The sequence below is a fragment of the Pituophis catenifer genome, unplaced genomic scaffold, assembly GCF_029215685.1.
Source record: "Pituophis catenifer annectens isolate HBS135680 unplaced genomic scaffold, rPitCat1.0.hap2 SCAF_3, whole genome shotgun sequence".
NCBI classification, from domain to species: domain Eukaryota; kingdom Metazoa; phylum Chordata; class Lepidosauria; order Squamata; family Colubridae; genus Pituophis; species Pituophis catenifer.
The window spans coordinates 128,997,358-129,024,295 of record NW_027256883.1 but is presented as its reverse complement, the minus strand read 5'-3'; positions in this window follow the sequence as shown (position 1 = coordinate 129,024,295).

The window sequence follows — 26,938 nt, the reverse complement described above, 5'->3', positions numbered from 1 at the left end:
ATCTTTGGTAATATTTCACTGTTCTTTGCAGTGAAACATTTGGGCTTGTAGAAAGTCAGTGCCTACCCCCTCTTAGAAGAATGAAATATTAAATAATATTGAGGAATATTAAAAAAGACAGAATATTATATTTCCCCAAAGGGAGAAATGAAGAAACATGTTTTTTTAGAGGCAGAAAGCAACTCCCACTTTCCTTAATAGCCCACAGCAGATGTCAGCACTTAAGACATGAAGAACTTACTGAAAGAAGACAAGTATCTAGATAGCTCTATTCATAAGCAAATACCCTCACCCAAGAGCCAAAAGAGGACGAAAGGCATTAAGCCACAATAGGAATTGCATCACCCCCAGAGCATTCCAAACTTCAACCAAACCTGGGAGCTCAGACAAACACCTAGGATTTGCATTTCCTCTTTTGCCTATAGAGCCAGCTATGACCCCTACATAACCCCTACATGACCCCATAGAAATCTGGCAACAGGCAATAGAATATATGTTCTTGCACAGGAACAGGAAGTTCAAGTGTAAAGCCCAAAGAAGGTATAACACCCCCCAACTCCATTTTGTCAGCTGCCCAGAACCACAAAGCCATGTGGTTCTGTTTCATCAATAAACCATCTTTCCAATCAGCCTCCATGTTTTCAGTGTCTTTCTCCTAGCTTGGAACTGAACTGGATGCATATTTCGTCCAACAGGCTAATTCCATTTGTCCTGAGATGAAAGAAAATTAAGCTTTTGTTACTTTCTTCAAACACACACCAGATGATGCAATGTAGTTTGACAAAATAATATAATATCTGCAAGTATGTTTACTCTCTCAGGCATGCCTTACTGTAGTTTAGCTTAAAACAGAATCAATGCAACTTTTTTTTCTTTTAAGGTGCATAAGTGAAATCTCATTTACAGAATTTACAGAAATAATAGAATAGACTTAAGTATATGATTCTCTCTATCTTAATTTAAATGGTGAATTTGCAATGAAATCTTTGCACTGTTTTGCCAGTTACTTATATTAGTCTACAAGGAAGAAAGATTAGAAGTCATACAACAATGTTTGTGCCTACAGAAGCAGAATTTAACACTATTTATTCTAAGAGTTTAGTAATCATTATAAAACATATATTGCAAAATGGGGAACTGATATTCAGTGCTAGCATCTAAGATCTACATATTTACCACAGAAGAGAAATTAGAAGTAGATCTTTATACATTATATCTTTATCTTTATATATTCTTGACCAAGAATATCTTGGTTAGTTAAAAAAAAAACATTATGTAACAGGAAATATTTGTAATGGGTGTCATTTCTTAGCTTGGTTTCTTTATTTACTGATATTCTCTGGGGCTATTTTTCATCTTAAAGGTTGTAAGATTTTTTTTTTAATATACCTTTCTTGAACTGTCCTATGAAAACATGAACAATAGAAAACAGACTGGACAATATTACTAGTTCATTAAAAGTGTTCCAAACTTCCCTTATTTTCAGGTGTCTATTGTATAAATTTCAAAAAATAGTGAATGTCTGAAAATATACAGAAATTGTGTACATGCTTATAATTCAACAAACTGTATTTATTACACTTATATCCTTTTTTCACTTGGCAGACTGGGAACATCTCTTTAAAACCTATCACCATTACTATAAGATGTCATTGCATTCTACACTAGCCATGTAATGGAATTACGATATTAATAGTTATTAATACTGGTACAGCCTTCATATTAAATCTGATGGATCAGTTAGGGCTGCTGGAGGTTTCCTGGAACACATTTTTAAAATCCTGCGGCTTCTCAAGATAACCAGATATATTTACACTGTCCAAACCATAGCACACTACATACTTCTAAGCAACTGATTCTAGTTATATGTCACGCAATGGAAGCCATCTCTTTAACAAGATCTGGTTATTTCTCAAAGAAGTAAACAGAAAAATAATATATGGGATATTTACCTTTTCATTCCTTGTAGACTTATTTAGAAATAATGTTATTTTATTTGAAACAAATTCTGACTAAAATACAATACGTTCATATTATTATTTCAATAAAAGATAACATTTTATGCTGTTTAATCATAAGTCCATTTGAATTATTTTCTTATCAATACATTCTGGAAATTTAGCTGTTTCAGTTATTTTAGATCATGAAAGCTTAATTACAGGATGGGGGAACACATATTGCTTATTTTGTTATTTTTTGTTTTTGCTTGTTGGGAAATGTAAAAAAATTCTATAACTATCTTAGGTTATATCTGCCAAGATGGTTTCTTTTCGTTTTTAACCAAGGAGAAATTACTAAAAGTCTCAACTTCTTCCATTAAATGGGGAAATTTTTCAAATGAGAAATATGTATAAGATCATACATTGACTCAACTCGCTGCGAAAGTTATTTAATCTTGCAAAGTTGCATCATGCAGAAGCAGCATCTGAAGAACAAACCTCCCTTAAGATGGTCACAAAGGTTATAACTGTGAACAAGACCATAGAGGTGCCTTGTAGAATTTCATATATATATATATTTTTTAAATGTTGTTGTCCAAACTTCTAAAATTCAAAATTTTTTCTTAGGTTACAAGTGATTTGCTAAGCAGCTTGTTTGGAAACCTTAAAGCTCTCAGTTACAAGGGTATGTTGTATCCCCTCTTTTTATACACACCAAAAGTGACAAGCCTTAAGGAAGAAATGTCCCCTATCACATCATAGACAACCAACAACTATTCTGCATAGGAATCAGAGGTGGGTTTCAGCACGTTCTGGAGAACTGGTAACGGAAATTTTGAGTAGTTCGGAGAACCGGTAAATACCATCTCTGACTGACCCCGCCCCCATCTATTCTCTACCTCCTGAGTCCCAGTTGATTGGGAGGAAATGGGGATTTTGCAGTAACCTTCCCCTGAATAGAGGACGGAATGGAGATTTTACAGTATCCTTCCCCTGCCACATCCACCAAGCCATGCCCACTAAGTCATGCCCACAGAACCAACCGTAAACAAAATTAAAACCCACCACTGATAGGAATCCTGAGGCAAAAGCACCTGTTTAGTCTAAAGCATACTTTAGAATAATACGTATAAACATTCGGGGAAATGTCAACCTTGTGTTATTTGTTGATGCAATAATTCCTAGATTTCCAAACTTCCAGTCAAATGTGCTTTGAAGATCCATTAACAAGCTGTGGCTTACAGTAGTTGAATTCTTCTGTGAATACCTCACTTGTCATAATAACTTCAGAAAATTTACGGTACTTCAAAAACCCTCTATAGGTAGTCCTCAACTTATGACCACAATCGAGTCCAAAATTTGCATAGCTAAGCAAGACAGTTGTTAAGTGAGCTTTGCCCCATTTTACCTTTCTTGCCACATTTGTTAAGTGAATCACTGCAGTTGTTAAGTTAGTAGCAGCGTTATTAAGTGAATCTGGCTTTCCCAATTGACTTTGCTTGTCAGAAGGTTGCAAAAGGTGATCACATGACCCCTGGACACTGCAACCGTTATAAATATGAATCACTTGCCACGGGACCATGGGGATGCTGCAGCAGTTGTAGGTGTGAAAAATGACAAGTCACTTTTTTGTAACTTCAAATGGTCACTAAACAAATGGCTGTAAGTCGATGACTATCTATATATAAAAATCTAAAACATAGATGTCAGAAAATCCCTTCAATCTGTGAAACGTTTCAATTTCTTTGAATCTACTACAAGGAATGGTTAGTGCTCTCTGAGCTTCCTTGTTTTCTTGCAGACATTTCATTTCCCTAACTAGGTAACATCATCGGTGCTAGTAAGGACTCCTCATTTCAATACCGAGCTACAAATACAGTATTCTCCTTTATTGGTAAATCTACTATAAATTCCACAATGAAAAAGAGAGCAATCTGAACAGTGGCATCTCTGCCTTGGAGGCCAAAAGTCGTAACAATCTCAGCAACAAATGCCAAAATCTGCCAAATCACACAAGTAACAACTTTTTCTCTAGTAGCTGTAAAATACATTTTTATAGCAGCTACACACTCTATTCAGTTGTACCTAATATACAATCCCTGTATTGGATAGGATAGCCTAAACCGAATGGAATTTTGGGTACATTATCAAATATAGCGACGCTCCCCAACTTTTCCAGTTCTGTGGACCAGTGTTGGTGGGGGGCAGGAGGGGGCTTCAAAAATTTTAGCAAGGGGTTCTCTGCTCAGTTGCTGGGTGGGCGTGGCCATGGTGGGCGTGGCCTATTTCGCCTCCTGTACCATGGCAGGGAGGCATTTTTGCCCTCCCCAGGCTCCGGAGGCTTTCCTTGAGCCTCTGGGAGAGTGAAAATGGCCTCCCCAGGCTCCAGAGGTCCTCTGGAGGCCGGGAACAGGTCCATTTCTGGCCTTCCCAAACTTCCAGAAGGCCTGTTTTTCGCCCTCCCCAAGCCTCCTCATGTGCCCTACATCCAAAATGGGCTGCATGGGAGGGGAGGGGAGTTCTGGGAGGGGAGGGGAGGAGTGGGCGGGGCCAGCCAGGAGTGGGATTTGGGGGGTTCTCCGTACTGCAGAGAATCTTAGCTAGAGATTCTCCTGAACCCCTGCAAAGTTTGCAGTGCAAACCCCCAGCAGCCCACCCAGGGATGAAATGCTCCCGGTTCGGACCGGATCACCCGATCCAGTAGCAATGGAAGTGGGTGGTTCGGAGAACCAGTAGCAAAAATCCTTGCCCCCCCCCCCCATGCCCAGCTGAGTCGCACAATCATCAGAGGCTTTTTTTTTTACTTTTAAAAGTAAAAAAAAAAATAAATTTTTTCTACAACCTCTTCAGCCGAAAAAATGCTTTTAAAAGTAAAAAAAAAAAAACCTCTGATGATCGCATGGCTCTGCTGGGATCGTCAAAGGCTTTTAAAAGAAAAAAAACCCTTTTTTTCTTTTAAATGCCTCTGATGATCCAAGCTGAGTTGCCTGATCGTCAGAGGCATTTAAAAGAAAAAAAGGCTCTGCCGATCAAGCAACTCAGCTGGGACCATCAGAGCCTTTTGAAAGCATTTTTTTTACAACCTCTTTGCCAAAGAGGTTGTAGAAAAAATGGTTTTAAAAGTTAAAAAAAAATTGGCCATGCCCACCCAGTCACATTAAACCTCCCCCCCCCAAGCCATACCCACAGAACCGGTAGTAACAAATTTTAGATTTCACTATTGAAATCTAAGGTGGGAGGTGGGGAGGAGATGTCTTCATATGCATGCATTCAAATTCAGCTTTGCATGCTCATGTGCTCGCCCGCATGGCCTGATTCTCAATAGGCCATGGCACAAGAGGTTTTAAACAGAAAAATCAATCCTTAACTAAGAAAACTAAAAGAAATTTACTTTTGCAGTTCTTCTTTCAACCTATGTGTTCATTTCCAAGGCACAAAACTGTCCTGGAAATGGAAAACAGGAGGGAGTAATAGCAGTGACCCGTATAGGAACTTACCTAATTCAAAACATTGCCATCATTATTTCCAATTATACTATTTAGCACAATAGTTAATATAATAATAAACTTAATTAAGCTGGTGGAATATTATGTTCCTGAGCACCTTGGTCAACTTCAAGAATGAAAGAGAATTGAATCAAAATTTACAGAGAGTTCTATACTGACCCTGATTGAATGACTTGGAAACTAAAGCAGGTTACTGTGTTAGCTTGCCAATGGAAGTAATTCCTTTTCTCTTTCTATGACAATGGAAGTTCTTTGGCTGCCCTCAACACTTTCTAAACTCCCACTCTTAGAAATATTTAATGCAGACATAGTGAATAAGTCATGCACACTTAGACAACAGTATTGTAGCATCTGCCGATCTATTTGCACGGTAGGCAAATTGCAAGGGGTATGCTGCTAAGTTTCTTTAGGCATTACAGTATTTTTATTTCTTTATGCCACTCAGACACAAAGGTAAAACATTATTATTTAGAATTGCAGCATTTTGGATTTGGCAGCCCGCCAATGGCTAGGAGGAGTGATGGGGACATAGGAAAGGTGGAGTTCCCCAGTGCTTTTGTTGGCAGTGATGCCGTTACAACAGACGACTTCTAAACCATTTGTGTGAGATATTACAGCTGTTTTTCTGAATAGTCTGTGAAGTAATGGAAATACCCAGGATTTGGAAGGATGTAAGATGTAGTGCGGTGCCATATTGACAGCATCATCTGCCGATCTATTTGCATGATAGGCAAATTGCAAGGGGTCTAGCAGCAGATCTGTGAGAGCTTTCAGGTGGGCCAACACTAACTTTTCGAAGGTTTTCTTGACTCTGGATGTCAGAACTACTGGTCTGTAGTCATTCAACTCCTTGATGGAGGGTCTCTTGGACACAGGAATGAGAGTAGAGCGTTAGAAGCAAGAAGGGACATAACACATCTCTAGTAATTTATTAAAGATATGGGTGAGGATGGGAGCCAATTGATCAGTACAGACTTTCAAACCAGAGGCAGTTATCCTGTCTGGCACTGATGCTTTTCTACCTTTGTGTTTATAAAATAGACCTCACAAATCTTTTTCTGTGATCACCAGAGGTTGGGGGGGCAGCGGGATGGAATTGGGTGTAGGAGACTTAGCTGTTGTTGATGTATCTGAGATGGAGATAGTACTGATAGTTGACAGTGGTCTCCTCTCAAACCTACAATAGAGCATATTCAGGTCATCTGCCAATTTCCGATTCTCTTCTCAAAGGAATGAGGTCTTCTGTAGCCAGTGATATTCTTCAGGCTTTTCCACACCCTTGCTGGTTCATTTGTGGAGAGAGGATTCCTCAGCTTTTCAGATAGCTTGTTTCAGCTTAGTTGGTTTATTATTACCATAGATATGTAAGATTTTGGTCGGCACACATAAGTCCTCACAAAAGCTAACCTAGGATATCACAGTGTCAATGAGTTCATCCAAGTCCGCTGAGGCAGCTTCAAAACTGCAGTCTGTGCAGTTGAGGCAAGCCTGTAGCTTTAACTTTGCCTCTTCAGTCCAAGATTTCACTGTTTTAACTATCGACTTTATGATTTAAAGTCTTTGTCTATAAATACAGTAGTGGTCAAAATTGTGGAAACCTTTTGGGGAAAGTGTATTTTCTAAAACTAGCTAATAACACCACTTTTCTTGGAGTAGTACCATAAAATTATATATCAATGGAAAGATAATTTAATCAAGAATATAATGCAATAACTTTTATGAAGGATTTACTATTAGAATAGCAGTTACAATATAAAGAAGAAAAGTGAAACACGTAGCAAAAACGAGATATACAAAAATTATCACATCAGTTAATACTTAGTTGGGTAACCATTAGCATGAATTACGGCCTTACAATCTCTTCCCATGGAGTGAACCAAGTCTTTTAGTTCTGCAGTTGTTATAATGTGAAACCAAGATTGAATGATTGCTTCTATTAACTGGGTTTTATTGCTGGGTTGCTTCTGACTAACCAGTTTCTTTAGTCGGCTCCATAGATTTTCAATTGGGATAAGGTCTGGGCTATTCCCAGGCCATTCCAGCAGTAGAATATGATTATCTTGAAACTCAAAAAAAAAAAAAATGGTATTATTAATCATCAAACCTCAAAAATACACTTTCCCCAAAAGGTTTCCACAATTTTGGCCACAACTGTAGATACAAGGTAAATCATGCAGTGATCACAGCTACTTTTGGTAGAGAGCGATAGGCATCTTTAATTGTAGAGTATCAGTGGCTTAAAATATTCTTGCCTCTTGTGAAACATTTGGCATGCTGAATGTATCCTGGCAGCTGATAGTTTAGGTTAGCATTGTTAAAATCTCCTAATAGTATGAGTAGGGAGTCTGTACATCTCTGTTCAGTCCACAGGATTTGGTCTGTTAATGGTGGTATGTAGACACCAACTAGGATAAATGAAGAAAACTTTCGGGAGGGGGGGTTATAATAGGGTATGCAAATGATGAATAACTCCAAATCACAAAATTTCTTTAGTGTAGTGACATTGTTACATCATTGGTTGTTAATATAAGAGTATATACCTACACCCTTCTTTTTGCCGGATGTTTCTGCAATTTTATCTACTCCTTGAATCTGAAATCCTGGGATTTGCAAGCAGCTATCATTAATTGAATCATCCAGCCACGCTTCAATGAAGCAGAGGGCTGCTGAGGAACAACTCAGAAAAGTCTGAGTTCCTATTTAAAAGGAGCAGTGCATCTGTCTTATTTACAAGTGAGCGAAGATTAATTAAATACAGTGAGGAGAAATTTTCTTATTCCATGTTTTCTGAGTCTTTGTAAAATGCCTCTTCACTTGTCCCCCCGCCTTTTCCTTCTCTTGTTTCTCTTCTGCCTCTTTCTAATTGCTGTACCAAGAGAGATAACTACCAATCCCTCAGTCAGAATTTCCTCCACATTTGAAAGGAAGGGAGGAATAGACGCAGAAATCTGCTTGTTATTTAAAGTCCACTGTCTGATATTCAAAATCTGATCTCTTGAGTATGAAATTCTAAGAAAAGTCACAGAAAAAAAACCCATCAGAATTACTAGAGAGCATATTGTAATGTTGTAATAATGTACTGTATATTGTAATAATTCATATCCAATATAATCAACAATAGCTATAACTCAGAGGCTTTAGGATTATGACATGGTATTATGATAATAAAAGCTGGTTTTATTTAAAGGGGTTAAAAATTAAGTGGGGAAAATGTGTTTTTCAGTTGCATTATCGGGTCTGTGTGTATATATGTCCACATATGTACAGTCTATGCTGCTGTAATTGTATAAGGAAGACATAATAAGCCTACAAAGAAATACATAAAATACAGAGGATTTTAATATATTTTTGGAAATGATAAGAGAAAAAAGTTCAACAAAAAGCTTTAATAGAATTATTACTGCATTCCTTCTTTATTCCTTTTATTATTTTATTTATTATTCATTTGTGTAATTAGACTTCTACTATTAGTACAATTATGCATTCTAATACTTTCCTTATTAATCATGCTAATACACTACTTATACATTTCTAAATAGCATTATTTGGCATTTTATTCTGATCCTTTTGTCTGATGCTGCTAGATATATTGAAACTAATTTTTGCATTAATTTAAATTTAATTGGAAAGCCAATTTGGTGTAGTGATTTAAGGCATCAGGCTAGAAACAAAAAGACCATGGATTTTAGTCCTGTCCTCGGCACAAAGCCAGGTAGGTGACTTTAGGCCAGCCCTTCCTCTCAGCCCTAGGAAGGAGGCAATGGCAAACCACTTCCGAAAACCCTTGCCAAGAATACTGCTGGGATTAGTCCAGGTAGTTACCATGAGTCAAAATTAACTGGAAGTCACATTTTAGAGCACAAACAAAGGTTATATTTGGAGAGAAACGTCAGACTCTTTCCACCTTGCAATTGATATGCCAGATGTATTTTAAATCAAATAAAATCTTAGAGCTGTTAATAATTTAGTGGGATTTTTAAAAAGTTCTGTATCTAGATTAGTGAGTTTGCAGATAAGTTTCTTCAATTGTTTAAAATGGACATTCTTTAGTGGCAAAGAAAATATGGGCAAGCCAATTGTTATCATTCACAGTCAATGTTTGTTAACACATGTAATATACTGGTCTCTCTCTCTCTCTCTCTCTCTCTCTCTCTCTCTCTCTCTCTCTCTCTCTCTCTCTCTCTCTCTCTCTCTCTCTCCTATATCTCTGGCCATTCAGCAAATATTGGGTTGATCACCATCAGATGGCAGCAAAGGGTTGGCATTTTCTGTATTTCTTTGTTACAATTTAGTGGGCATCTAGATTTTTGTAGCCAGAAACACATTGCTCCATTCAGAGTGCAACTCTGGAGCAATAAAGATAACCTAAAGATAAAGATATAATTCCAAAATGATCCCCTTTACTGTATGGATGTCACTTTTTCTTCTTTGCCTAACCCATTCTGTCAATTTGAACAGGACTCAGACATGGTGAGAGATAGATCAAGATCATATTTTTCAGGGGCTTTTTTTAAAGATTATTAAATTCACAGTTGCTAGCGATAGTTGCAGACCAGAAATAACACTAAACTCTAAATATAGTTCCTAGTTTTCTGCTGAGAAATACCAATATACTTCCTGTACTCAAGACCTTCCTGAAAAAGAATAACGGTTCTTCTAGTTCAGCATATGCTGATATGATGAACTAGAATGTTTTTATCAATAATATGGTCAAATAAGCATTTCTGGAGGAGAAACGCTGATGTTGTAACAGCCCAGCTTTTCACTTTTATGAAAACCTTGGACATTTATCAAGATCCTATTTACAAGTGACACGAAGGGTTAAGGTTTTTGTAAAACCTACATTGTGGGGATCAAGCTGCATCTGTTAAAAAGACAGGAGGCTGACAATTCCTTGAACCTTAAACAAACAAAATAGACTGCCAATATTACTAATATCAAGCAAATGTTTCCTTAATAAACAGGATTTTTAGTTCCTGGAAATTATAATCGTGTACACTGTGTTCTCTTCCTTCTTCCATAGTTATCGCCAGTAATAAGTTTCTGTTGCATCTTCTTTAACTGCTGCACATTGTAAAATATATCTTTTATTTTTCTTCAGGAGTCAGTTTTGTGTCTGTCTCTTATCAGGGGCTCACGGTATACAAAATTTTGCTGACTCTGTATCCTCCTCCTTAGCAATTTCTACAACAAGCAGTGTCTTCGGTCAAGAAAATTATGGCAAAGGAGTCTCCTAACTAAATAAACAGAACATGGTCAATGCAGCCCTACACAGATGATTCTGCGCAAACCCCGCTGAAAGGAATGGTTGCAGAAAACTAAGGATTGTTACAGTATTTTTTTAAAATACTAAATGGCTAGGTGGCTCAGTGGCTAAGATTCTTAGCTTGTCGATCAGAAAGGTCGGCAGTTTGGCAGTTTGAATCCCTAGTATAGGTCTCTTGTGTGAGCAGGGGGTTGGACTAGATGACCTCTAAGGTGCCTTTCACTTCTGTTACTGTTACCTGTTAGATAGGGGTTTGCTAATCTACTTAAATCAATCCATTATATAATCTGTGTTAGTATTTATTTTATTTATTATTTATTTTATTAATCATATTTCTATGCCACCCGCTCTCCGAGGACTCTGGGCAGCTTACAACAATAGACAGTATACTAAATAGCATATTGCCCCCAACAATCTAGGTCCTCATTTTACCCACCTCGGAAGGATGGAAGGCTGAGTCAACCTTGAGCCGGTGAGATTTGATCTGCTGATCTGCTGAACTAGCAGTCAGCTGAAGTAACTGCAGTACAGCACTCTAACCACTGCGCCACCTCGGCTAGAGTATGAGCTTAGTTTCATTTTTTTCTTTAAAACTCTATAATCTGTTTTCTTTCACACTATTTGGTAATATGTATATAAGCATATGTAACATGTATATGAACTTTTTCTAGCCCATCTATCTATAAATGTAGATTTCCAAGAGCCCTGTTTTTAAAAATGCAGATTTCGCTGATATTCTTAGTTATGCAATTTTATCACTGAGAGCTCTTCTTTACCCAGAGGTGGGCTGCTGGGGGTTCAGAGGGGTTCAGGAGAACCTCTAGTTAAGACTCTGTGCAGTTTGGAGAATCCCCAAATCCCACTCCTGGCTGGCCCCGCCCCGCCCACCCCTCCCCTCCCAGGAGTTCCCACGCGGCCTGTTTTGGATGCAGATAAATCCAGGGCACACACGGAGCCTCAGGGAGGGCGAAAAATGGGCCTACCAGAAAAATGGGTCTACCAGAAGTTCGGGAAGGCCGGAAATGCTCCAGAGGGGCTCCTGAGCTTGGGGAGGTCATTTTTGCCTTCCCGGAGGCTCGAGGAAAACTTCCAGAGCCTGGGGAAGGCAAAAACACCCCCCGCCATGGTGCAGGAGGCTGACTAGGCCACGCCCACCATGGCCACGCCCACCCAGCAACCAGGCAGAGAACTCCTTGCTAAAATTTTTGAAGCCCACACCTATCTTTACCTCTTTTTGTTCCCAATTTCCAATGACATAGATTCTTTTTCAGTAGCTCACAAATTGGAGAGGAGTTATTTTTTAAACAGACAATGATGGTTGTATTCAGTGTTACCATTGGACTGAGGTGGGGTACATTTTGGTAAAACTGCTGCAAAAAAGGTAGGAACACTTTGTTTAGGTCAGATGTCTATGTAGATTCTCAGTCATCCTGTCATGGTTGTCCCAAAGGTGTTTTTTCAAAAGGCAACTGGACTTTCTTGTTTTTTTTCTTTTGAAGACATTTCGCTTCTCATCCCAGAAGCTTCTTCAACCTAAGTCAGGGGTTTCCAAACTTGGCAACTTTAAGATTTGTGGATTTCAACTTCAACTTCAGTTGGCTGGGGAATTCTGGGAGTTGAAGTCCACAAGTCTTACAGTTCTCAAATTTGGAGACCCCTGACCTGGGCCAAGAATCATATAGGGGGAGTTTTTCTTTATTGGTTCTGGTTTTTAGGGCATTTCTTTAAGCACTATTGACTAGTGTATGCTCATTCAATTCAATTCAATTCAATTCAATTCAATTCAATTCAATTCAATTCAATTCAATTCAATTCAATTCAATCTTTATTGTCAGTACACAACATATGTACAATGAGATTGGTTGAGCTCCCTCAGTGCACCCCAGGGGTGGGTTCTAAATTTTTTTACTACCGGTTCTGTGGGCGTGGCTTATTTTGTGGGTGTGGCTTGGAGGTCATGTGACTAGGTGGGCGTGGCTAGCTGGTCAGGGTCATTTCTGGAAGGTCCTCGCACTTATGACCAGTCCTCGCACTTATGACCCGACTCATTTGTTTGCTTTTAACACTGATCAGCTGTAGGACGGCCCTTTGAAGACCCGCGGCAAGAGTTTAAATAGTTTTTTTCCCTCTAGTCATCAGCTGGGACTCAGGAGGAAGCAATAGATTGGGGGTGGGACCAAATAAAAGGTAAGAATAACGTGGGTGGGGGTGGGTGGGAGGGGGGGTGAGAACCGGTTCGGTGACATCATATTGTCACCGCTACCGGCTCGGCCGAACCGGACCAAACCGGGAGGAACCCACCACTGGTGCACCCCCCCAACGCAGTACAACTCACAGTGAAGACAGAAAATCCCTAACCCAATAAATCATATTAACAAAACACCCAGTCCTGTTGCACCATCATTTTCCTTATATAGAAACTGATTGGTGCTTTTTATAATTCTATGCAAGTTAACTTCATAGTATATTAATGTATGTGCACGTTTCCACATTGTAAAATTTTAAAATTTGAAAACTTCATTATAAAACTTGAAAAAGCATGATTTTTATCATATAGCATTTAATTTGTTGAGTTCCAGTTCTAATTACATAAAAGTTACATCTTACATTAAATATGCATTTAATAAATTTCTCTGCATCATTTCTAGACATCTATGCTTTTGCTAAAAAAAAGGATTTTTTTTTTTGAAATGGGCAATTTTAAAATACTTTAAAATTTTTCATAAATTCTAAATTTCCAGGGTAAGTCTTTATCAAAAGGCATCTTACAAATACTTCATAATAAATGATGCCTTCTATCCCATGACAAATGGGAAAACCCCTAGTTCAAAATGAAAATCTCGTCCACTTTGATTTTCCATTTGTTGTCTTTGTTCTCACCACTTTAATCTTTGGAGGGATTTCCTCTGAAATATAATTGCCAAAAAGGAAGGCGCATGTTTAACAGAATCGCTAAGAAACCAGCCTATCATCTATGACTGAATCTCCTGTCTAAATACCTTTCTATATAAGGAATTTTCATGAGTTAAAAAGAAATTTAAAAATATCCAATGCTGCAAATTTGACCCTTTATTTATTTTTTTCAAATATTTAAAGAAACAATTATTCCCTATCATACTTATTCTACTTTCTAGATACTTAACTGAATTTGACGTGATAATTTAAAAAAGAAAACATTAATGTATCGTATCTTCATAATTGTTTCCAGAGATGTCTTTCAATTGGAACTACTTTAAAAAAAAAATTACATAAGTGGTTTTTTTTTAGAACTATATTTGATGTCATTAGATAAATGCAGTCAGTTAAAAGATGCTTAGTGAAAGGGGATCATACCATCCGCTTCTCAAAATTTAGGCAACTTTCATCATGTGAAAAAACCTTTCTGGAAAGTCAAGGACTTCTGAAGGCTCTCAAAAGAGACTGTTGAAGGCAGGAAAGATTTGCCCAATTTGTTTTAATTTTTCTTACCCTCAAAAAATTCATTAGAAAAGTATAAGATTCTTCCCCCAGTCTTTAATTCAGCAAAAAAATATGCTAGCATAAACAATGTTAGCTCCATTGCCAATCCCTATTTTGCCTGCCTCCCCACCCACCTCCCCAAGAATGCCAGAAATGATTTCACTGATTTTTTTCCTTTTCATCAAGCATTAGCAGGAAAACAACCACCAATCATTTCCCTAACAGGGGGTGAGGTTAGGCAGAGGTGGCATTCATCAGGTTTTGACCAGTTATGGAGAACTGGTAGCGGAAATTTTGAGTAGTTTGGAGAACCAGTAAATACCACCTCTGACTGGCCCCGCCACCATTAATTCTCTGCCTCCCGAGTCCCAGCTGATCGGGAGGAAATGGGGATTTTGCAGTATCCTTCCCCTGGAGTGGGGAGGGAATGGAGATTTTACAGTATCCTTCCCCTGCCACGCCCACCATACCACGCCCACCAAGCCATGCCATGCCCACCATGCCACGCTCATAGAACCTGTAGTAAAAAATTTTGAATCCTACCACCAAACCTGGTTAGGTGAGTTTAGGCAGATGCTTGGAAAAGTATATTTAGTCCTCTTTAAATTTGCCTGATTATCATACGTCAGGCATGGAGGGAACAGTGGGAGGCAACTACCCTAATGCCAGTTTCTATGGCTCAACAGAAAATCTATTGACTACTTAAATGACAAAAATGCCTCTACTGTATTGATTTAAGCTCCTCCTCCTCCTGCACCTCCTCCTCCTCCTCCTCCTCCTCTTCTTCTTCTTCTTCTTCTTCTTCTTCTTCTTCTTCTTCTTCTTCTTCTTCTTCTTCTTCTTCTTCTTCTTCTTCTTCTTCTTCTTCTTCTTCTTCTTCTTCTTCTTCTTCTTCTTCTTCTCCTTCTCCTTCTCCTTCTCCTTCTCCTTCTCCTTCTTCTTCTTGTATTCCCACAATAGCAGGGTCCGCTTTTTGGATCATTGAACGCTACTTTGCATGATCAATTGCATCTCCAGGGTATAGGCCTTGCATATCTTTGTTGATGGTGTCTTGCCATCTCTGTTTTGGATACCCATGAGGTTGCCCGCCATTGACTTCTAGTTGGTAGGCAGTCTTGGCAATGGTGGAAGGTACTGTTTTCAGGACATGTCCATACCAGGGGAGCCGGCTTTCTCTCATCTTCTCTATAATTGGTGCCACACCAAAATGTTGTCCCAATGGTGTCATTTGTGATATGGTCAAGATTTAAGTATTGATTTAAGCATATCCTGGTCATTTAGATTTTTCTTTTGTTGGGCCTTCTTTTTCTTTTTCATAAACAAAGAAGAGATGAGGGCACTACAATAAATGTCAGAGAACAGCATTACGTAAGAAATATGGGTGGCTAATTGGAAGTAAAATAATAATAGATCAAACAAAAGAAACAAATAATATAACCATTATGCAATAACTTAGGCACCAATAATACACTCATGTGATGAGCATGGAGAAATGCTAACAGACAGGGGGAGATCTATTTCCAAAGAAGGCAGCCTTGGTGATTAAGACCAATTGAATAGGACTTGTTAAAATTACTATTAGAATTGAGCTTACTTTTCTATTCTTATTGCTCCCCACTCTTAAAATGTTGGTTTGGGGGCCTGACAAATTACATGCTTGTAATTTGTCACAGAGGAGTGACATAGATTCTTTTCTCCAAGAGCTGGTACTTCTGCTGTGCTTTGGGATCAGAATGAAAAAAAACAATATTGATGGAATGATGGGAAAGGCATTTGTGGCTCATTAATCTTGTAATTAAGAAACTTGTTTCTTGTTCTACTGATCTTCTGGTTCAATAAAATGACCATTTGGGAATACCGCAATAAAATCTTTTTCTGCATTATAAAAATAAAAGATAAATGGTAAAGAATAGAACATCTGGGTAAATTTATATAAACTGTTCTTTTAGGGAGATAAAACAATTCGTCAAGCAGAAACTCTGAGCTTCCGCATTTTGACTGTCTTTACTAATTAAGAACATTCCAGCCAACTTTCTTTCTTGTCAAGTGCTTTAAAACAAAGAGTGCACTCATAATTATCTTTAAAATTCATTTACAGAGAATCCATTTATTGGGTATAAATTGCATTCAATTTAGCTTCAACAGCAAAAAGCACCTTTTAGTTCTATTATGTTCAGAAAGGGAATGAAACAGAACTTAGCATGAATCAAGCAGCAATACATTTTAGAACACGGTGGCACATTTTTATATATGATTGAGTAAAGAAAGAAACTTGAAAACCAATACATACACTTACCGTAAGCAACACTAAAATCAACAGGCAAAAAAAAATTAGGAGCGTTAAAAGCTCGCTATGAAACTTAATTTCTAAACATTTGTGTCTGTTTCTGCTGATACTTCTGACAATAAGAACATTTTTTTTGCTCTGTAAAGAGAAAATTAATTTCAAATTACTCTTGAAGCCTTCAAATGCTAGTCTGACATGAAATCTGATTTTAGATTTTATCTACGGGTAGTCGTCCTCAATCTATGACCATTTGTTCAGCGACGCTTCAAAATTACATTGACCCTGAACAAAAGGACCTAAGCTCCCTCATAACACACGGAGAGCGCTCAATCAGTGGCAGACACTTGCCTAAGAACCTGGTGAGGTGAAATGGGTGCCTCAAAAATGACAGTCACTTCTAGGATCATGTGTTATACAGTCCAGGAACAGAGTGGTTTGCCCTCCTTCTCTAACCCGAGCTCTGGAGATCTTAAAAGGTAAGTGTACAATGGGTGATGCAGGATAAGGAGGAGGATGTGAGGCCCAGTGAGGTGGGAAGCAGGTCCAAGACATGCAGTGACCCTATGTGTGGGCAATAAAGGGGAGATGGGTGAGGGAGGCCACTGCAATGTCCCTGCAGTCGGCCATAAGGGCAAACAACCATAATTGTTGCAATATTTTTCAGGATCAGACTCAATAAATTTAGTAAGAGTTAAAGGTTTAAATATATCTCCTTTTATTTACAATAGGCATTCTATATTCGCTGAATATTCATAGGTAGAAGCAAGGAAATGGGGACAAACAGCTCCTTATATATACAATGGGTGGAGCTAGATGTGAGAGTGGTGAATCATGAATACATTAAGAATTGAAGAATAAGTTAACCCCTGATACCCCGTTCATATATTATTTACACATTATAGAATAAGGCATTTACATCTGACAAATCCCCCTCTAAATGCCGATTCGTTACACAACACCAATTACATTCAGATTCAGGACAGTACAAAACATACAATTTAGAAGTTAAGTATTTATGCTGCTTAGCAGGTAAAGGTTTTGTCAATATGTCAGCTAATTGTTCTGAAGTTTCACAATGCACTGCTTTAATAAATCCATCCTGAGATAATTGTCTCACATGTTTAAATTTTATATCTATGTGTCTGGACCTTTGTCCAATGGCGTCTGATCTGGATATTTCAATAGCTGCTTTATTATCTTCATGCATAACAAAAGGCAAAGCAGGTTTTTTCCAAACATCTGAAATCAAATCATTAAACCATACAAGGTTATTTGCAGCTTTAGATAAACAAACATATTCTGCTTCTGTCGTTGAAGTGGCCACTAATTCTTGTTTACCAGTGTACCAGTAAACTGGACAGTCATTTAAGAGGAATATATAACCAGATGTACTTTTTCTACACGAGGTGTCTCCAGCCCAGTCTGCATCCGCATAACATGTAAGCTTTGGTTCTTTATTATCGTTAGGTTCCAACATTAAACAAAAGTCTAGTGTACTTTTCAGATATCTTAATATTCTTTTAACAGCTTCCCAGTGGTACATTGTTGGCTTGCTGACATGTCCGGATAATAAATTGAGGGGTAAAGCGATATCTGGTCTTGTCCAATTAGATATATAAAGAAGTGAACCTATGACTGATCTATAAAATGTGTTATCTTTGAATTCAGGGGATGATTCATCAGTATTTCTTAGAAAGTCAGTCTGCATAGGAGTATCACAAGGTTTGGCATTACTTAGATTGCATTTATCTAAGAGCTCTATGATCTTATCTCTTTGAGTAAGTTTGAAACCTCTTTTTGTTTTGTTAATTTGAACACCAAGATATTTGTTCACTTTGCCTAGAGATTTCAATGAGAAATGTTCATTTAGCTTGGTTACAAAAGTTTCTCTTCTCTCTTTATGTTTTCCTATGTATAAAATGTCATCCACATAGATTAATACAAATTCTATGTAATCATCACCCTTTTTAACGAAAAAACAGTTATCAGCAGTGGTGGCATTGAAGTCCATGGTTTTAAGTACTTTTACTAAGCAATCATACCATCGTTTACCAGATTGTTTTAACCCGTATAAACTCTTGTTTAACAACCAAGTCTCATTTCTGTTTGTGTATTGACTGTGGGGTGCTCTTACATATATTTCCTTATCTAGTTTTGCGTGTAGGTACGCTGTCTGTATGTCATATTGGAATACATCGAGATTAAGTGCTGATGCTACCACTAGAGCTGTTTTGACACTCTCGGTTCTTACTGTGGGGGAATACGTGTCAGTGTAATCCTCCGGATATTTCTGTGCATAACCTTGTGCAACTAGTCTAGCTTTGTATAGGGTATTGCCTCCCTCTAAGTTCTTAATTTTATATATCCACCTGGTACCAATAATTGTTTTATCCTTTGGTGCGATTGCAGGTGTAAATACATTTAGTCCTTGTAAGCTTTCCATTTCCTTTTTCATTGCTAATTCCCATTTTTCTTTTTCTTCATGAGGGAGTTTTAACACTTCCTCATATGTATTAGGTGTCTTTGGTTCATCATCTATATGCATTACATAGTCTTTATATTTATTTGGCATCTGATTTCTGGTGTTTCTAATTGTTTTTTCAGGTTTACTATTGTTATCATGCAAATATCTTGCTTCCTTTTTAGTTAGTGTGTCTGTCTTTATTTTGTGTTGGCTATTTGTCCATGTTTTGTTTTTGTTTTTATATTTGTTGATGTTTTGCTTTTCTATGGTCCCTTTCTCTTGAGATTTTGTATCTTTGTTGTCACTTGGAAATATTTCATTAAGATGTATTTTAGACCAGTTGGCCTGTTCATGGAATACAGCTGTTCTGGAGACTATAAATTTGTTATTACTATCAATGAATCTGTACCCTTTAGTACCTGTCTCGTATCCCATAAATCTGAGTCTTCTGGACACGTTTTCTCCCTTTCTTCTCAGTTGCTTAGGTATGTGTACGTCTGCAGTGACCCCAAATATGTGCATGTGTGCCAATTTTGGTTTTCTATTATACATTACTTCATATGGTGTTTTATTTACTATGCTGGACCAGGTTCTATTCTGTGTGTAATTGGAATAATGTAGGGCTTCTGACCAGAATTGTTTGCTTAAGCCAGCATCTTCCAATGTGCATCTAATCATGGTTTGTAATGTTGAGTTCTTTCTCTCTGCAATCCCGTTCTGGAACGCAGAAAATGGACTAGACGTGTAATGTAACATTCCTCTGTCCTTTAACCATTGGGAGAATTCTTTAGACATGAATTCACATCCCCTATCTGTCATAATTTGTTTTATTCTGATATTGTGTTGTGTTTCTATGCGTTTATAAAATTCTTTAAATTTTTGGAAGGTTTCGTCTTTGTGTTTTAATGTATAGACAAATCCATAACGGCTATAATCGTCTACTATGGTTAAGAAGTAACGTTTTCTGTAAGTGATTGATGGAGTTAGTGGACCAACTAAGTCCATGTGTACTAAATCAAAAATTTGGTTGGTTGATCTGGTGGATTTTCTTGGTCTGGGGCTAGTCTTTAGTTTTGTAGATTTACATACTGAGCATTCCAAATAGTTTTCACAATTTTTTATTTTGACACCTTCTGCGTGTTCAGTCATTTTTTGTACTACAGGAAAACTGGCATGTCCTAACTTCCTATGTAAGATGTGAGCACACTCATCATGAATTGGCTTACCTATTTTTGGTTTTTTTTCATTGTGTATATCTTTGTGATCATGAGATATTTTACATTCATCATTGTCACTGTTGCTAATGTTTTCATCATCTATTTCAATACAATCTTCCATATTTGAATCAATGTTGTGTAACCATTTTTCCTTTGTTATCAGATAAGGTAGGCCTCCTTTAATTATTACAGTGCCTATATCTATTTTATTTTTCTCTAAAGTCGCCTTTCCTTTAGAAAAAACTATGTTAATATCAGAATCTCTACTTAGTTTTATGGCACTTAGTATGTTATGAGGTATTTCAGGTATTAGCAATACCCCCTCTATTTTTCCTAGACCTGGCAGTATTACATTCCCTCTGCCTAATACTTGAACCTTTTCTTGGTTAGCTACCTTTATTACAAATTTATCTTCTACAAATGAAGACAATATATCTTTGTTATTAGTGGTGTGATTAGTTGCTCCAGAATCAATAAGCCAATTACTATTTTCATTCTGCTGTGTGTTAGTGTTGTCTTGTTTATTTAATCCATTCAATGAACCAGATTTTCTATCCTTTGAATTATCTCTGCCCCCTCTATTGTCTTTGTAATTTGGTGGGCTTCTGTATCTATGTCTATCCATGGAAGACTGTCTATAATTGTATTTGTTTCTATATTCTGACCTATATCTTTCTTTTGAAATTTTGGGGCAATCCCTTCTATTGTGTTCCCTGGATCCACAGTTATGACATTTAAATGTTTCATTATATTTTTCTTGGAAAGCTACTTTCCTATATGTTTTGTGTTCTATGTGATTGTTAGAACGATTCCTTCTTGAATTGTCTTCTGCTATTAATTTATTGGATAGACTTTCTATGGATAAGTATCCTAGATTGATTGTGTCTAAATGTGACATATAATTGTCCCATGATGAATCAAGTGAGTTGATAATAACACTTTTCATTGTTTGATCTGAAATCACCTCCCCCCTTAAATGCAGCTCAGCTCTTATTTTGTTTAAAGATATTAAATGCTCACTTATGGAAACCCCTGGTTTTATCCTAGATGAAAAGAAATCTTTAGACATCCTTGTGGTGGTAGCTACGCTGTCACTGTAAAACAAATTGAACATGCATTGAATAATTTCTGACACAGTCATATTTTGCTTAATGCTATGGTACATTGCAGGAGACACGCTAGATATTAATAAGAAAAATGCTCTATGGTGTAAGCAGTCTATTTTTAGAGTCCAAGGTCTTTTTGGGGGACTAGTGATAAAAAACAGTAAGTTTTCCTTCATAAAGACAACCTGGAGCTGCTGATACCATTCTTGCAAATTAATGCCATCTACCCTTAGCTTTGGGAAGTCACTGGGTAAATTTCCGACATTATTAGGTCCATTACTTACAACCTGAGGTAGTCCGTGGTCTCGCAAATGCAGAAAGTTACAAAACGGCGTGGGGATGCTCGCAACGAGCCTGCACGGTCTCCTCGCCAGTTCATGTCTTCCCGGACCGTCTGCGTAGTCTTGCACATGCGCGTTGTTCATTTCTTCCACGGAGTCGTCGTGAGAGGTTCTCCTCGTCGCGGCTCGCTCGTTCTGCTCCTCCTCAGTCGAATTGGTCTCTGGCTCGATTTTGGGAGTCTTGACGATGGCGGCTGCTCTTCTTCTTCTTTTGACGGCGTTGGTGCTTGCTTCGGTCTGTGGCGTGGGGCGGTATCGGCAGGGCTCTCTGGGTTCGGGCGTCGTCGCTCTCGTAGTCAGAATGGGAGCGGGCAGGTCTTGAGGCATTGGCTTGACCGCTCGCTTCTTCGTCAGTTTTTTTGTTATTTTTAGTTTTGGTCCAAAGGCAGCAAAAAGCGTTTTCATTGCTGATTTTATTTGATTGTTTGTTGAATCCTCTTCACTTTCCGATTCCGATTCTTCAGAGGTGTTAGAGTCTTCTTTTTCATTTTCGTTGTCTGATGTTTTTCGCGCCAGAAATTTTGAATTGAGCTTTCTGATTGGCTCTGCTTCGCTCACCCTGGAGGTCTGTTGAAACCAAGATGGCTGCCATTCAAAATTTCGCGCGGGATCACCGGTTTTCTTTTTCACAACAATATTTTCTGTAGTCATATCACTCACTATTTTGGTGTCTTTTGATTTTTCATTAGTGATGTGCTTCTCTCTCGCTGCTCCGCTGTTCTTCAGCATATCTTGGAGGTCCGCGATGAGACTTTCATCATTCTTCTGGCTTTTCAATATTTTTAATATTTCTGACCTGAGTTCGTTATTCTTTATTTCAATTTCCTCCTCATCATCATTTTCATCTATTATTTCTTCGTCTTCAGTGGTGTATTCTTCAGATTCTCTCGAAATCGCATTTGTGGATTCGTTGATTATTTCTTGTTCTGTTTCTATTTCTTTGCTGTATGCCCTGGTGTTGGGCCTATCTTTCTTAGACATTTTTAATTTTTATTGAGTCAATTAACCATCCTCTGCTACCAGCTTGTTGCAATATTTTTCAGGATCAGACTCAATAAATTTAGTAAGAGTTAAAGGTTTAAATATATCTCCTTTTATTTACAATAGGCATTCTATATTCGCTGAATATTCATAGGTAGAAGCAAGGAAATGGGGACAAACAGCTCCTTATATATACAATGGGTGGAGCTAGATGTGGGAGTGGTGAATCATGAATACATTAAGAATTGAAGAATAAGTTAACCCCTGATACCCCGTTCATATATTATTTACACATTATAGAATAAGGCATTTACATCTGACAATAATTTTGCCACAACTTTGGAATAGGGTTTCAAATGGCTTTTGGGGGCAAGGGATCTGTCATAACTTGGAAGGATTGAAGATGGGATCAGTGTTATACAGTTTTTGTTACACAGTGGGTGAAAATGTTTGATCTGCTACTGGCACACTTTTGTCCTGCAAGTTAACAGCTGTCAGCACGTTTTTAAAGGAGCCATGCCTTCTTCTGAGTTCATAAATTGTCCACGGCAGTAGTGGGTTCCACTTACTTCGCTACCAGTTCGGAACTGTGAACGCGTATGCGTGCTCGCTTTGCTTGCGTGCGGTGCTTCTGCACATGTGCAGAACCTTCTGCACATGTGCAGAGGGTTCATGATGACGTCTGGGCAGGTGGGTGGAGCCTCCTGCCGCCTCCAGTACCAGTTCGCCTGAACTGGGGCGAACCAGTAGAAACCCACCACTGGGCCATGGGAACAGAGACTAGAGGTAGCTACAAGGTATGGTGCCATATGACTCCACTCTATTGCCCCCTCTTGAAAAGATCTGGTTGGTTTAGAATGTGATTTGATCAACTTTGTCCCCCAGAAAAAAACTTACACTTGGAAGTAATGTTTAAAAAGCCTACTGCTTTCATCACAAAAACCAGCGTCGGTGTGATCTGCATCAAAACCTTTACATGAGCAAGTTACATTGTTAGGAGAAATCGCATAAAGCGAGCTGTTAAGAGACAAGGACGACTGGATGTGGATTTTAATTCAGCCTAAAAAAGAAAATAATATACTAATGCAGATACGTCACTTCTTCCTTGTAGCTTCAAATCCCATCAGGCTTATTATACCTGGATGGCTAGAGCATTGTTAAAGGAGCCAAAGAAAATTTCACATGCAAAATAAATGTTATATAATATCTGATAGAAATTGATCTACGCTTTAGTAGCTCAGCAATGAACCCAGTCTCTTAAAATTTGATAGGGTTCTCCCTCTACCCCTCGTAAACTGATTAACAAGTATGATTCATTATATTTAGCACATTTTCTGCAATGAGGCAAGTGTGAACATGTTTGCTTAGCAATAACAACAGTCAGGCAGCAGAATCACTTCACTACAAGTGTTAAAGCAGAAACTGGATGACCATCTGTCAGGGATGTTTTAATTTGGATTCTGTCCTGAGCAGGGAATAGGATTAAAAGGCCTAGACTAGAGAATCCCTTCTTGCTTCATAGGTCTGTGCTTCAGGTTACATTAGTCAAAATCAGAATTTTTCTTTTTTTGAAGATCATTAGATGGATGTAAAAAAAGAATTTAATAACAATTGCATGGTATTTCAGGTAATTCTATTTCTACATTTGTTGATTATTTTTAAAATGAAAGTAATGCTACAAGTCAGTTTTAAAAAACTTAATAATCATGGAAAATAGGGAGCTGCTGTGTGTAAAAAGCAATGCATTTCAAATAAATAGAATATTCCTCCTTAGGAATTTTGCACTGTTGCAGCAGAAAACTAGCTCAAAAAAATGTATACATTTCAGTGATGGCTAACCTTTTCGGCACCGAGTGCCAAAACTGGAGTGCGAGCACACCAGAGTGTATGCGTGTGCACGCTAAAATGCCAGAACCTGGAAGAGAGCAGCTGGCCGGTGCACATGCGCGCGGCAGTCAGCTCTTCTAGGTTCCAGTGAGAGCAGCTGCCCACCATGCGCATGCGCGATGGACCAGGTGTCCAGTGCGCATGCGCGCAATGGAACCCAGAAGAGTAGCTGGCAACGGTGCACGTGCCCACAGAGAGGGCTCTGTGTGCCACCTCTGGCACATATGCCACAGGTTCACCATCACGGCATTATATACTTCTGCCATGGCTGCTTTGATCCTTTACTGGCTTTCTGTTCCTTCTCAAATCCTACTTATGGTCTCCTTTTTATCTTCTCCAATTTTACTCCTACGTTCTCTCTCAACTCTTAGAGACTTTGATGAGGAGAAGCGAAGCCCTCTTTCCTTTCCCTCAGTTCTATTATCCTTCTCATCTTTACGCTTCGTTTTTAATCTCCTTTCTCTCTCTCTCCCTCCCTCCCTCTCTCCTTTCCTTCCTTCCTTCCTGTTGGAAATGAATTCAACCAACAAGCATGGGTTGATGAAAACAAAGAGACTTTATTAGAAGAAAATAATAAAAACAATTTTGCAAAATAGGATGGTATCCCAGCAGATCTCAACAAGGAGTTTGAGCCAGGAAGCCACACCTAAAGTTTCAAAAGCATTACATTTTCTATCCCGATGCCCCCCCATGTCCCTCCTACATCGCATCCAGTGACCGATCACGGCTAATCCGAAGTGCCTTTTAGAGAGAACATCATCTCTTTATCTAATTACATGTTCATCAACACCTCCCTATAATTACCCATAAAATATTTTGCAAGCATGGCTCTTTCTTATCTCTATTGCCTTGGTATTAAAGAGTGGGCCTCTTTCTAACGGGCCTCAAACAAAAGAAGATCTATTCTAACACAACATTGTTACATATTGGCATGCTTTCAGCATGTTCTCCAACTATCTTAAAGCAAAATAATGTCTAACAAATTTAACAGAGTAGCAGAGCTGGAAGGGACCCTGGAGGTCATCCAGTCCAACCCCCTGCCTGATTAAAGTTGAATCTAACCCTAATTTATATGCATTTCTAATCTATATACCTACATACTATTTTATTTTTGGATTTTCTCATATCCTACATTCCTTCCTTCCTTTTTAAAGGTAGTCCTTGACTTACAACCTTAATTGAGCCCAAATTTTCTGCTATTAAGCAAGACATTCGGTGAGTTTTGCTCCATTTTATGACCTTTCTTACCTCACTTCTTAAGTGAATCACTGCAGTTGTTAAGTTAGTACTACATTTGTTAAGTGTGTCTAGTTTTACCATTGACTGTGCTTGTCAGAAGTCTTGGCATCTCACAGTAGACAAACATCAATGAACTTTTCAATGACTGTTAAAACTAGCCACGCCCACATGGCAGAGCTCAGATGGCTGCGCCCATCCAGTCAGGCCCACCTGGCTTCTGTGAGTCGTCATAGACCTGTTATATCAAGCATGTTACGATGCCTCTCTGTTTGGATTTTATTTATTTATTTATTATTTATTTATTAATCTAATTTTTATACCGCCCTTCTCCCGAAGGACTCAGGGCGGTGCACAGCCAAAGATAAAACAAGTACCCATATAAAATTTAAAAACAATTTAAGAACACATTAAATAATTTGGCCCCGGCGTCATTAAAACAAAAACAACCCATTAAAATTAATGTTTAGGCCAACCCAGCTTGTTGGAACAATAACGTCTTGAGGGCACGGCGAAAGGTGCACAAGTCAGGGATCATCCGTATCTCCGGGGGCAATTCATTCCAGAGGGCGAGTGCCCCCACAGAGAAGGCTCTCCCCCTGGGTGTCGCCAGTCGACATTGTTTGACCGACAGTACCCTGAGGAGTCCCTCTCTTTGGGAGCCCACTGGTCGGTGAGAGGCTATCGGTAGCAGAAGGCGATCTCGTAAGTACCCAGGTCCTAAGCCATTTTAAAGTCCCACTAGCTCTTAACCCACCCATTTTCCAAAACCTTCTGAACTTGATGGTCCCTGTCCTTGTTACATTCAAATCTAAACCTCTGGCAAAGTTTCCTGTGAATAATTCTGGCAACTCGGTCATGACACTGCTTATAGTCAGTTTGTGAAATTTGCTGCAGCCACTCATTAAATGGTCAATTTTTCATCCTTCTCGCTACAAATTATTGTTATTATTATAATATAGACAAAAATGTGAAATCACAACTTCCAGTTCTGTAATTGGTGTTAGGGTTCATACACATTGAGTTCTTTCCAAGAACCTAGGAGGTTGTAATGTATTGGTGCAGAATATGTCTTGATCCAAGTAGTGTGGCCTTTTGCCATTGACATATGGACATTTTATCAATGTGCAAAGTTTTAAAGTGCTGTCCAAGTATTCCTATCACTTTCTTTTTAATCCTAGTTAAATCTGGTAGTTATAGGCCGAGATTTTATAAATTCATATACAAAAATCCGACTGTTTTCACCTC